The 13,128-nt window shown below is 44.2% G+C and overlaps 1 protein-coding gene across 1 annotated transcript in view; it reads right to left on the reverse strand.

Annotated features, from left to right (window-relative positions):
• LOC147722751 (acid-sensing ion channel 1C-like) overlaps positions 1-13,128 on the reverse strand; it is a 657,309-nt gene that overhangs the window by 16,137 nt on the left and 628,044 nt on the right. The window lies entirely within an intron of this gene.

Raw genomic sequence — 13,128 nt, forward strand, 5'->3', positions numbered from 1 at the left:
ACACACGCCCGGAGGCTCCATCAACTACTGGTCGGGGCTCCCGCTGCGCCAAGAGCGGGCCCGTCTGTGCCCATCCGCATCCAACCGAGGCCTGGCCGGCCCCCCTCCCTTGGCTGGAGAAGGCTGGAGTCGGCCAGTGGGAGTACCCGCATCTTCTTTGTTTGGTTGGCAACAAGAAAAGTATTTTACCTTTGGAGAAGTGCGTTGACACAGTGACACAGTGAGTATATAGTGCTGCCCGTCTCCAAATCAGTGGCCTGACCCCCTGTAATTTTCCATACTTGGTGGTTATTTGTCAGTAGATCGTTATGGGGAAAAGGAAGGCAGTGCCCATTGACAATCCACCCCTTTGCAACAAGAAATACACTATTGACTCTTTTTTGGCAAAAGCGGTGGGGGCCATCTCAAAGGAGATTGATAGACCAGAGAGAAGACTGTCTCTGGGGTCTGACTGCCCTCCTTTATCCTTGGCTGGGGAGTCTGCAGCTAATGAAACTTCAAATCCGCAACTCCCAAACTTCCAGGAAACGCGGGATCCTGTGACAGGTGTTTTATTACCCCCACTACCTGCCCCCATAGATGCAAATTCCAGTATACCTCCCCCTGACCCTCCTCGTACTACGGGTAATGATGGGAGGGCAACACCAGTCGCTAAACAAGGAGTGCCTCCAAGGGGCTCTCCAGCTGTAAAGAGGCTGCGAAGAACTAAGGAGCAAAACGAGCCCCAACGAAGAGGGGAGGAACATGTAATAACAAATAACTGGTCAGACAAGGGGGACTTTTGGGATTCTTTCAAGCAAAACATTACAGAGGTGTTGACGGATTAGTTGTCTCAGTGGTGGGACAAATTGAACAAGGCATTGTCTGACTCCCAAGATACCCTCAAGAGAATGGAAGGAATATTGTTCACCATTTATAAACCCCCCCCATCCCAGAACCCCCGGCACAGGCAGCACAATCTGGGACGCCTTTGTTTTCTAATTTAAATTCTGCACCATTACCTAATAGACATCTGAGGAGGGGTGGGAATCAGTTACACGAAGTAGACCGCGGGAGGGGTCCCTCTAGCGTAGCTAACCCCCAAGTTAGGGGTGAGAATAGGGATTTTGGTGACTGGCGCACTGCGCCAAGGGTGCATTAGACACCCATAGAACGTTCATCTATTAAAAATAGTCCTGGATTACCAGTCATTGATCTTACCCCTGCTTGTTTCCCCTATAGCGTGGTTTTGAAGGGGGTCCCGGGGTTAGGTACTCACAGTGAGGAACCCATGAATAAATTAACAAAGTGATGCATTGGCTAAGTAAATACAGCAGATTTAATGTGTCGGATCACTGCCAAATTTTGATGGCAAGGTGGATCTCTTGGATTGGCCGTTCTAAGAAAACATTTGAGGGAGACTGTGTGATCATCTCATTTAGATCTCCAGAGCTTGCACACAACATACTGAGACATTCTGCCCAGTTTCCCTTTTATGCTTCTGGCATTAAGCCACTTCCACTGGGATTTTTTTTATAGACCTCCAGCCACTGTTGTAACTAATATCCCTGTTTTAGCCATGGGAGGGAGTTTCTGTGCTGTGGGGATAGAGGCCACATCTAATCTTTTACCCATCCTGTCGGATCTTAATGGTTTAGACTGACATAGAGCAGGTTACACCTGCTAAATTATCAACACGTGAAAGTAAATCCAATGAGCAAGGGATAGGCTCAAAGGGCAACTTGAGAGCTGCACTAACCCAATTAGCACACCTGATCCCTAGGTGGAAGCCACCACATGTCATACATCCTTTCATCAGGAACATGAGGGAGAACTAACTGTTATATCCTCAGCCTCCAAATTTGAAGATGCTGGATGGATCCAATTTATTAGAGCATTCAATATTATCTGCATCCAGGAGACATGGGAAGAGGTTAACAAATTCTTCATTGAAGGATATAAGGCATTTTTCCTTTCTGCAGTGAGCTCCACGTCGGGGAGAGTGAGGGGAGGGTTAGTCATTTTCATAGCCCTTAGGCTTGGGGGCTCTGTGAAGCTGGTGTACTGGAATACTAAAGTGTCACAAGGCCTCAAATTAGCGTTAAGGAGAGTGATGAGGCTAACAGTAATTCATTTTTATAATGGCAAAAGAAACTAGCAGGACCGCTCTAGTCTGATGGAGTTAAGTGGCCTCATGGAAACGCTACACGGAGATGATTTCCCTCAGGAGAATATTATGTTGTTAGGAGATTTTAATTGCCACGTATCCCCTAATATGAATCAGTCTTTGTGAGATCCCAACATATGCAGGGAAACTGAAGGCCTGCATATGGAGCACTCTTTAGATGGTTACGAACTAAATGCCATCCTAGATACCTTTGGGATAATATCCACAATTGATAAGGTGCCTAAACCTCCAAACTGCATTTAACCGCCAACGCGCTGGTCTTGTCTCTTGTGATGCAGGATATTCTGGTAGCGCCTGATGGCACCAACACCGGTACACTATCAGCCACAAATCAGGGAAGGCGCCTACATTGGTCACTGGTGGATATTAATGTGTTTAATCACTCACTTTTTAGATTGCGACAACAGGAGATAATAAAGTCTTTAGACATGTCATCTTCAGAAGAAGAAATAGTTAGCTCATTTATTGTTACTGCTGAGCCCGTGGCAAGTTTGTTAACCGCCCCAGGAGCTTCTAATTGTTTGGATAAGCCGAGATGGTTTGACAGTGAGTGTTCCGAAGCGTACAGGAACCTCAAACTAGCCCTGCTCAGTCTCCTCATAATAGACCCTGGGAGGCCAGTTGTCGGTGGAATTATAAAAGGGCCATCAAGGAAATGAGGAGAAAGTAACAAAAACAAGCTTCGGAGGAGTTGCTACAAGCTAGCGATTTAAAAGATAGCACTCTTTTCTGGAAGGTCATTGATAGTTCCTGTTTTTCCGAACCAGATATGCCGAACTTACGGCATCATATTACTGCACACCAATGGAGAAGCGGGAGGGAGGGCAATCTGGCGGTGATCTTTAGAAAAGAATTCCAGCTAAAAATGTCCAAATTGCCAATGTCTGGCTGTGAGACGGCTTTTTTTACCATGACTCTTAACAGCGACAGGTCAGTTGTGGGTCTTCTTATCTATAGACCCCCAGGTCTGGCAAGAGCATTCATAGATGCTCTGGCTGTGATAGTGCCCCCCACACCATCCGCTATCCCAATTTTATTGTTCTGGGGATCTGAATTTACATCTGGAGGATAAAGAGAGTCGAGAAATTGGGGAGATGACTAGGGGACTACAAGACTTGGGTTTAGTATTAAATCTATTTTATTGACAGAATAAAAGCGGTGAACAAGTCAAGTTGCTTACAACCCAGCGGGCCAGCAGAGGTAGTTTCAGCTGTACAAGTAGGTCGAGGCAGATTTTAAGACTTTCAACTGTTACACACAGCAAGCCGCCTACAACCCAACACGGCCAGCCGCGTCTCAAGAGAGAAGGTAACTGGTAGACAATGCTGAGGTCAATCGCCCAAGGGATATGTAGGGCAAGAGGTCACAGGTGCCTTTTGGCAGTCCATGAGGCAGTAGTCTCAGTGTGAAATGTCAAGTTCAACATAGAACAGAACCAAAGAACGTAAAACAGTAAAGCAATCAAAACAAGTCCCCCACCCTCCCCCCACCAAATCTTCCAGTGAGCCACTCAATAAGGGAAGAAAAGAAAAGGGAAAAAGAAAAAAAGGTAATATTAAATCCAGGTATCCTATATGCCACGGCAAAGGCACTAGGTCTGCAAGTGGAAAGACATGGGTTTAGAACAGTTAGTACATATCCCCATGCACATTAGGGGCCATATTTTGGACAACATCTTCTCTAAAACTTATTTAGTCGAAGCGCTGTTGCCTGTGCCCGTAGTCTGGTCCGACCACTCGATTCTCCCTTTCAAGATTGTGAATCCAAGAAAGGCCCCCTGCAATCTGGGATAGCGATCAGAGCCAATAATGATCTGGAAATGGGCTTCTCTAACCCATGATATCTTTAGGGATAAGTTGGCTTTAAGCACTCCAGAATTAAGGGATGAAACTCAGATAGCAGAGAATCAAGTCTCTCTTTGGATCAGGGAGGTAGTGGACTCTGTGATACCTCTGAAACCTTGCAAGAGTACCCGTCTAACTCCATTGGCAAAATGGTTCTCAGAGGAACTGGCATTATTGAAAACCGAATGCAAATGCCTTGAAGGGGGAATGCTGGAGGGGGAACTATTTGACGGAAAATAAGCTGAGCTTAGAAGCAGTTAAGGCTTACCATCAACGAATTAAGAGAGCATGTAGGGAGTTTTATTCTGAGCAAACTGATTCAGTAAAAAATTCCACTAAGAATATTTTTAGTGTTGTCAAACAATTGACTTCCCTAGAACGTGTCACAGCAGTACTGAGTTTTCACAAAACCTCTGAAGTTGTCCTTTAGCTCAGGGCATGTTCCTAGTAATTGGAAACATGCTATGGTGGTTCCACTGCTAAAGAAACCTTCTCTAGACCCAGCTCTTCCGGAGAATCTAAGATCTATATCATTGCTTCCCTACTTTGCTAAAATTGCAGAGAAACATCTGAACATTCAACTGACCACTTTCTTGGAAGAAATATGTTTTGTCCATGAAACCCAGTTTGGTTTCAGGCACTTCACAGTACCAAATCAGCCCTACTTTTGACATTGGAGGCCTTGAAACTTACAGTTGATGATGGAAAGACAACTGCACTGATTCTACTGGACTTGAGTGCTGCGTTTGACACAGTCTCCCACGGCCTTCTGTTGGAACGGTTATAGGAGGATGGGGTTGGTGGCAGCTCATGGGAATGGATCAAACACTTCTTGCAGAATAAATCCTTCCAGGTCTAACAACCCCCTTTTAAGTCTAAGGTGTGTCCTCTGTCTTAAGGAGTACCACAGGGCTCGGCCCTTAGTCCTACTCTATTCACTGTTTACATGCACCCCCTTGTAGTGTAGTTCCTATATTCCCAACAGGCTCTGCGCATTGGAATAATATATCCTATAGATGTTACGTAGGACTTATATCTACTAGGTCTCTATCGAATATATTAGACTTAATTGTGAGTGCCAGCTAGCTCAAAGGTAACTAGAAACTTTCTCGAGTTCACAAGAAGGAATTAGTTCCTGACAACCGCATAAACATGACAACTTTATTTCCCCAAGATAAAACTGATCATCAGAGTCGTGGAAACAATAGATAGATATTTCACTCAGTCAATCGTGCATGCTTCGTTTCACCAGAGGTGCAGAGAAAATAGATAGACCGGCGTTTTCAATAAAAAGGATTTATTGAACAGTCTTCTTTCTCAAGCATAAGAAGTGAACTGCTACAATCGTAAAACTGGTTGCAAAATATAATGCATACAGTAGAAAGAGTAGAATAAAATAATACTGTAAGAGCATTGTATGGTTCCTAAACCATAACGAAATACATACATAAGTAAAAGAGGCTAAAAGTACTCAACTGGTGCTTCTAAAATACGCCTACCCGATGTACCTAACCTAAGCTTCGTACGAGGGAAGAAGTAAGTGAGGTGGAGAATAAATATATTATCCTTTTGCCAAGAATCTGTCCAAGATTTCTCTCAGGGTCTAATCAGCTCCGTACCTTAATTTGGAATGAAGAAGGTCAGGCTCAGGACTTGATTTCCCAACAACCCGCAAGTGTAGCTTGGAAACACTGGAGCTGGATTTCTCAGCATGAGAAAATTCAGTGTCTCTCTCAGTGCGTCTGCTGGAGCGTCAGCTTCCTTCGGCACTTGCAGTAGCAGGATGCGTCAGGCAAGTAGATAGTCGAACTGCTCCAATCCACCGTTTGTTTGCTACGGCAAGTGTGGGCATATTTATACTTTGAAGTTGGAGAGTTTGACGTAAAGAACTGAGACTCTTTTATGACGTTATTATGTCCAATAATAACGTCATAAAAGAGTCTCAGTTCTTTGAAAACTCCATGAGTTCTTGGACAAGTCAGTTCTCGAGCAAGGGGAAGTCCCTAGCTGCTGGAGCAGAGTTTTCCAAGATTTTTGGAACTAGTAGTAGTAGCCCTGCCGTATTTGGGCTGCATGAGCTATGTTTAAATATGGTTATGATTCTTATGCCTATATAAGGACATAGTAATTTATACCTATATAAGGGCATGAATCGGGAAAATTACAATTGGGTCCTAAAATGTTCCACAACACCCTGGCAGACATTGTGCTGAAACATGGAGTGAAACTCGTGTCATATGCCAATGACACTCAGTCGATTGTTACACTGGAGCAAAAGGAGGCAGGAATGGCATCTGATTTCAAGGCCTGCTTGAGTTTCAAGTTTATTTTATTTGTTTTGGTACTCTACTGAGCACCACAAATTTTATTCAATAAAATTCAGTTACAGATACTTTTAGAATTTCGTATTAGTACAAAGCTAAAAAAGGTTTTAAAAATTTATAAAAGTTAAAACAAACTAATTCATTGGGCGGAGATTTACATACTATAATCAAGTCCTTCACAGTAGTAATACGGCAGTTGATGTATATAGGATTCAGATGTTTTCTCCTCGCTGCCACTAGTTTTGGATTTGGGCATGTAAATAAAAGATGTTCTACATCCTGCTCTTCTCCATTGCAAAGATTACATAATGAAGAACCGTTTGAGTTCCATCTTGATGTTAGAGTTAATGTTGGTAGAATGCCAAGCCGTAACAGGGTAATTGTTCTCCTAGCACCATGCGAAAGATTAAAATCTATATATTGTTGCACTTGCTTTGGGGCAATTGTTTCCGCAAAGTTTTTATACAAAGTCAGTTTGGCACAATGTGAAAAATCAAAATCGTAACTGAGTCTGGGGGTTAAACATTTTAAAAAGAGTTTCAGTTGTGATGGTGTCCACGTAAGCAACAGGTTGACGTTGATCTCAGCTAGTTTAAATGCGGTGGTCATGTTGCTAAAGAATACTTGTTTTGAAGCATCATGATCGAAGGTCTCGGCTTTGAGTAGTGAACGAGGGTTCCATCCTTTGCGTGTAGCAGGTTATATGCCCACCTGATAACGTTTGCAATGGATCTTGAAAATAAACTGGTGAGTGAGAATTTGAGGCGGAGAGCTTGCACCAGAATGGATTGTGATACCTTCAGCATTTTCCTTAGTATCTTCCCTTCTTTTTGGTCCAGGAATGACCACTGTTTTATTGGAATGTGTTCCAGAGCAAATGATAGAACTGGGGGTATCTTTGAACTATAAACTTTGAGAAGAGATGAAAAGTGTCTATTACCTGAAGCCGTATAGAGTCTTTGAAGGGCTCCGGCATGCACCTCAGATTTCTTGGTCAGGTTGTTAACTTGTATATTGTTTTTTAATGTCTTAGTGAAAATCCTGCCCAAGTAGGTGTATTCATCTGTCTCTTCTATTATTCCGGCTCCGAGTCTCCAGCGGAATTTGGTACTCCTTTTTCATCCTGAGAAGGAAACTATTTTTGTTTTTGTAAGATTTGGGACTAAGTAGTTTTCCTGGGTGTATTTAGTCAAAGAGTCTAAAAGGCTTTGCAGACCAAAAGGCGTAAGATCTAACATTACAATATCGTCTGCGTATAAGAGGACGTGAACATTTTGGGCAGCGATCTTTGGAGGCAGACTAGGTACTTGTTGCAAATGCTGAGGCAGATCACTAAGGTATAGTGAGAATAACAAGGGGGCTAGGAGACACCCTTGCTTTAGTCCATTTGCTGTGGGAATTGTGTTGGTCAGGCCCTTATCACGCCCCATTTGCACTTGGCACCACATGTGCGAATGTAGTGTAATTCTGACTTGTAGTAGTTGTTAAGGGATTCTTAGCTTCCTCAGTTTTTTCCAGAGGGAAGGTCTGTCTACTCGATCAAATGCGGTAGAAAAGTCTATAAAAGCTGCGTATACCGGCTGGGACTTTCCTACCACGTATTTGTCGAGGATAGTTTGTAATATCGCAATGTTATCGATAACCGAGTGCTTTGGCCTAAAACCGGCCTGATATAAGGGGATTAGATCCTTTGAAAATGCCCAGTTTTTGAGTTGGTCCAACAATTCAGCGGCAAAGATTTTCCCCGTGGCATCTAGTAATGCTATTTGGTGATAGTTGCCGGCCTGATGTCTTGATCCTTTTTTAAAGATCGGTATTATAATACTCCCCTTCCAGGATTTTGGCACTATTGCTGTTTTAAGGATGTAATTAAAGAGGGGAGAGAGCAGCTTACTCCAACCCTTAGGGTCTGCCTGTAGGACCTTGATTGCTATTTGGTCTGGGCCGGAGGCCCCTGTAGATCTTGCCTTTCGAATATGCATTTCTATTGAAAGCGGGGAGGTGTGACCAATCGGATCGTTGTTTCTTTCACTGTTGCTCCCTGTGTTTTCGATGGCTTCGCTACTCATGTTTTCTTTGTACAAAGCTGTCAAGTAGATTTCCCAGTCTTGGGGTGACACTGGGAATGGAATGCAGGGCCTTTTTTGTCCCAGTTTCCTTTGCGATTAGTGACCAGTATGATCGTTGGTTGCGCATTTTTGCCGCAATTTGTAAATCAACCCAGTTTTTATCCTGCGTTATTCTTTTTAGACGACGCCTTTCCCGCTTGAGTTGATTTTTCAGTTTATTTGTTTCTGCCTGTCTTGAAGTTGAGCGATCCACGTATTGGGCTCTAATAAGTTTGTTTAGTTTTTTTGCAGTTGCAGAGTTCAAAATATGATTTCTGTTTTTATTTTTTTCTGATGTCGCTTGTTTCAATTTGTTTAGAAAGACTTGCTTTAGATTCTCAATGATGGTTTCAAAATTCGTTATTAGGTTAGCGGAGTATTCCATGGATAGAAGATGGTTAGTATCAATTAAAGTTGTTATTTTATCTAACATGGTTGAGTTCCAGTAGATCCGTCTTTGGTTTATTTTTGTCTTGACTGTGCCATATTTATACATGATTTGGCTAGGTAAGCAGTGGCTTATTTTCCATTGCGTATGTAGTAACAAAATTGCGTGGTCACTCTCTTCTGAGAAGTAGGTGCGCAAATATGTAGCTGTCTCGTACAACTCCATGCTGCAGATCATGTAATCTATGATTGAAAGGGTGCCATTTCCCCGTCGTGTATAAGGATGATCCCTGGTAACAACGGCGACCAAAATACTACCACCGCGGTTTTGGTGTTTTCTCTATCTGGGAGTATTACTAAGTCAATTTCTTTACTTGTTAAAGTGTGTAACATAGTAATCCGTTGGAATAGATTGACTATTCTACCGCGGTTTAGTGGGACGCTATCTGTGGGAAAGAGTTCTGTAATTTGTAAATATTTAGTCAATATTTCTTCCCCAGATGGGGGTTTTTTATCATAATTTTCTGACCCTTTGAAGCGCTCCCTTGTCCCTAAGGTTGTTCGATTGGGGTGAAATTTTTCGGCTCTTGGGTTTAAGGTGGTATTTTGTTGAGAAATGTTTATGTCTGTGTTTACTGCCGCGTTTCGATTTGTTCCCTTGATGGGAGTCAGTGTTTTCGTGTTTTCTTCGTGCTCATGCTGGGGTGTGGGGGGGATAATTGCTTTCTGAAATTTGAGCCTTCGCGCTTTCTTCTTTTTGATTCTTCTTTGTGGTTTTCCTCTTTTTTTCCCGGCTCCTTCGTGATTCTTCTTGATTTTCTGTGTGTCCCTCTCTTGTTGTCCGTCAAGTATGGTGTTTCTAAATCAGTCGCCGAGTTGGGTGTTATCGGATTATTTTTGGTGTTTGCAAAAATAGGATATAGGTTGTGCACGTTAGTTGTATCTTCTCTGAAGAGTTTCTTTAAGGAATATATAATTGGCTCCTAGAGGTTATTCTGTGATCCCTTGTTTGATGTCCCTTTCGTTTGAGTACCGATGTCGCTTTTTACCTGGTCTTGTAGCGTGTTGTTGATGTTGTTATTACTTATTGCCTCTTGGGTAGTTACTGGGGTTTCTTTTGTTTTTGTGGACTCGGTACAGTCTTTTTTTCTTTTTTCTTCCACTAGGAATTTTAAAATTCCTATTTGGACGTCAAGGGTTTGGTCTGAGTTCTCCAGGATGTGGCCTAAAAAAGAAAGGACAGACTCCAAAATTTCTTGTAGAATGGAAAGTGACTTAGACACAGGTGTGTTGTGATTAATTATGCTGGAAGATTTAAACAGGTGAAGGTCTGGTGAATAATCGAAATCTGCCGGGGATTTTTGTAGTGTGCTGGTAAGTATCTCCTCAGGCCTTATTTGCGTTTCGAGCTTCTTTTCCCCCTCCTTGGCAGTTATTTCTATACATGAGCTGTTACAGCCAGTACTGCTTTGAATGTTTAATGGACTAGGGGAGATTGGGCAAAATAAGTCAAACTCCGTGGGAGATTCCTCTTTAATTAATAGACTGATTTTTTGTTCTAGATCAAGTTCTGGCTTTATTAGGTTTTGATCACCTGATTGCTCCCGTGAAGCTCCCGGTATGTTTTCTCTGCCCTCCTTCATCTCAGGTTTGATTCCTACGATTGGCGGTGGACTTTCTATTTGGTCGTTGGTAGTAAATGTGGAAAAATAATTGGTTATTGCCGAGGTCCTTGTTAATCGTCCACTTTTCACCGCTTTATTGGAGGACTTTCTAGTTGACTCTTCTGTTCCCATTCGTTTCATAAAGATGGTTGGGCACCTCAGTTTCTTGAGAGCCATTTCCTTATCTTAGGGCAGCAATAGTTTCACCTTCCCTGGGGGGGTATTTGTTTTAAGTTGCCCCACGTGTTACCTGACGAGTTTGTAGGCTGTGAGGAGGAGACAGACAATCCCTCTGGGCGCAAGACAAGAGGTTGAGTGGGCACTTTTTGGTGGCGTAGGGTACCTTGGAGGGGGGGTCACCCGGGCGGGGAATGGCAGCGCTGACCGCTGAAATCACCACCACCCCCTTCCCCAAACCCAGGCGCCCCTCTCACCGTCCCTCTGTCAGAGGCCTCCTCTCAGGCCGTCCGTCTCCTTTCTCAGTGTCCGCCTGGACCTGGGCTCCTCTCTGACTCCTCAGACTGCTTCAGTGCTGATGCGGTGCTGGCGCTTCGGAGCGCCGTCAGTGATTCTCTCCTCCCGCTCCGGTCCACCTCAGTACAATCCCCGATCACTTCTGTTCCATAGGTCGATGGTGGGCCTGTAACAGCACAGGTCGCGTTCTTCTCTAGGGCCGCCACCGCCCTGCGCTTCACACTATTAAGACCTGGGGCTCGGCCCCGCCCCAGGTGCTATCAGGTGGTTGCAGGCTGTCACCCACGCTTGGGGAGCCGGCTGCAGCTTCGAATCACGCTGCGGGTGCCCGGCGGGTTGATGGATGGGCGGGGTTTCGTTTGGGTGCCGGCTCCCGCTCTATTCCTTTTGCTCCGCGTGGCCGGGACCGGACTGCGTGGTCCCGGTTACCGCGAACGCTGCTGGAGCGGGCAGGTACCGCTGTCTACTGGTCGCGTTGCGGGGGACCTGTGGGCCGTCTGGCGGGCGGGAGGTATTGTGGTCGCGGTGTTAAGCCGAGCCTCCCGCTCCGCTTCGGCTCTCGCTCCGCTTCGCTCGCTCTGCTCTGCTCCGGTCTGGAACGTCTCGCTGGTTCCGCTCTCTGGCGCCCTCCTTGAGTGATCTTGCTAACTGCTGCTTGCAACTGAATGCAGGAAAGACGGACGTAAAGGAAGTTGGCAAGCAGCCCTCAATATGGTCACATTTGTGGTGGCCGGAGGAACTGGGGCGTATTACGAATCCCAAAGCTAAGGTTAAGAATTTGGGAGTCTTGTTCGACAACACACTATCATAAACAGAGCAGATATCAGCTGTGGCCAGAAAATGCTTTGGCATTCTTAGAATGTTGCGTAAAATCCTGAAATTACTGCCTCTAGACGCCAAAAGGACCACTGTGCAGCCCCTTGTCACATCCCAATTGGATTATTGACATTGCTCACCATAGGAAGTCTCCAGAGGGCCCCACCCTACAGTAGGTGGCAAATGAAGGTGGAAAATTAGTTCAAGGCTGTGGACACAGTGCAGCACACTGAGGAATACAGAGGACTAAAAAGGTCTACTGCAAACTTGATGGTGGCGGTGGTCACTTGTTTCTTGGACTCCGACACCTAAATGGTGAAGGTGCAGACCTGAGTCTACTGTATCCCTTGCAATGAATCTTGAAACTGGCGAGCTGAGGGCCACTTTGATGTCAGGCTGAGACATCTCCTGTGGAGCTTTGCCTTGATCCCCCAGTCCCATGTGGCCTGCGACCTCCTTCCCCTTCCCCCTGTTGCTACTGGGAGCACTTCATCAGTTGTCGATGACTGACACAACAGTTATCACCGGGCATAATTTCTCTTTTTGGTATAAGTTTAGTTGCAGATTTTACACAATTCTTGATAAGATGGGGATGGGTGCGGCACCAAATGCTGTTCAATACCTTTCAATATATGGGCACAGATTCATATTAGTAATATGAAACAAACCCTAAGTAATTACGACAAAGATATTTGTCAGTGCTGGTGCACAGCAAAGTTTGATATTGTAAGCACATCAAGTTTCTGCACCTATCTGCTACCTTATTGTGTTTTGGAAATGTATATATGTACTCCTCTACTTATGTCAATCTTTGAAACCAATAAAGAAAGTTTTAAAAAAACATTTACATGTCCTAATTTTAAATACCATTCACCCTGCTTCATGGTCACAAAAGCAAAGATATGGTTACGTTATTAATGTTCAAAAGCAATAGTTGGTCCTCTCAAAAGGGGATATTTTGACAGGTTCAATTTGCAATCAGGCTACACATGGTAGGCCTGGAGTCATGTTTAGACTCTCACTGTAGTGGGTGGCACAATGGATGCTGCAATATACGCGTCACATTTAACTGACAGGCCCTGGGTACACGTTTGTAACATGTTAGGGATTTATAGGAAGGTTAAATACGCCTATCAGGTAGTATTCCAATTTCGTCATGTTGAAAGGGGCAAAGTACAGTCAAGGCAAAAATCTGGGTGTACACCATGCAAAAGATGGTTATTTCCAACAGTTGTATTATTTGTAAAAATATGTAGGATGGACAATATAATTATTGTGTGTTACTTACGTGGGAACTGTTTTTTCATTTTTAAAACTACACTGCACAGGAAGGGTAAAAATGTC

The sequence above is a fragment of the Lissotriton vulgaris genome, chromosome 4_1 (genome assembly GCF_964263255.1).
Source record: "Lissotriton vulgaris chromosome 4_1, aLisVul1.2, whole genome shotgun sequence".
Lineage (NCBI taxonomy): Eukaryota > Metazoa > Chordata > Amphibia > Caudata > Salamandridae > Lissotriton > Lissotriton vulgaris.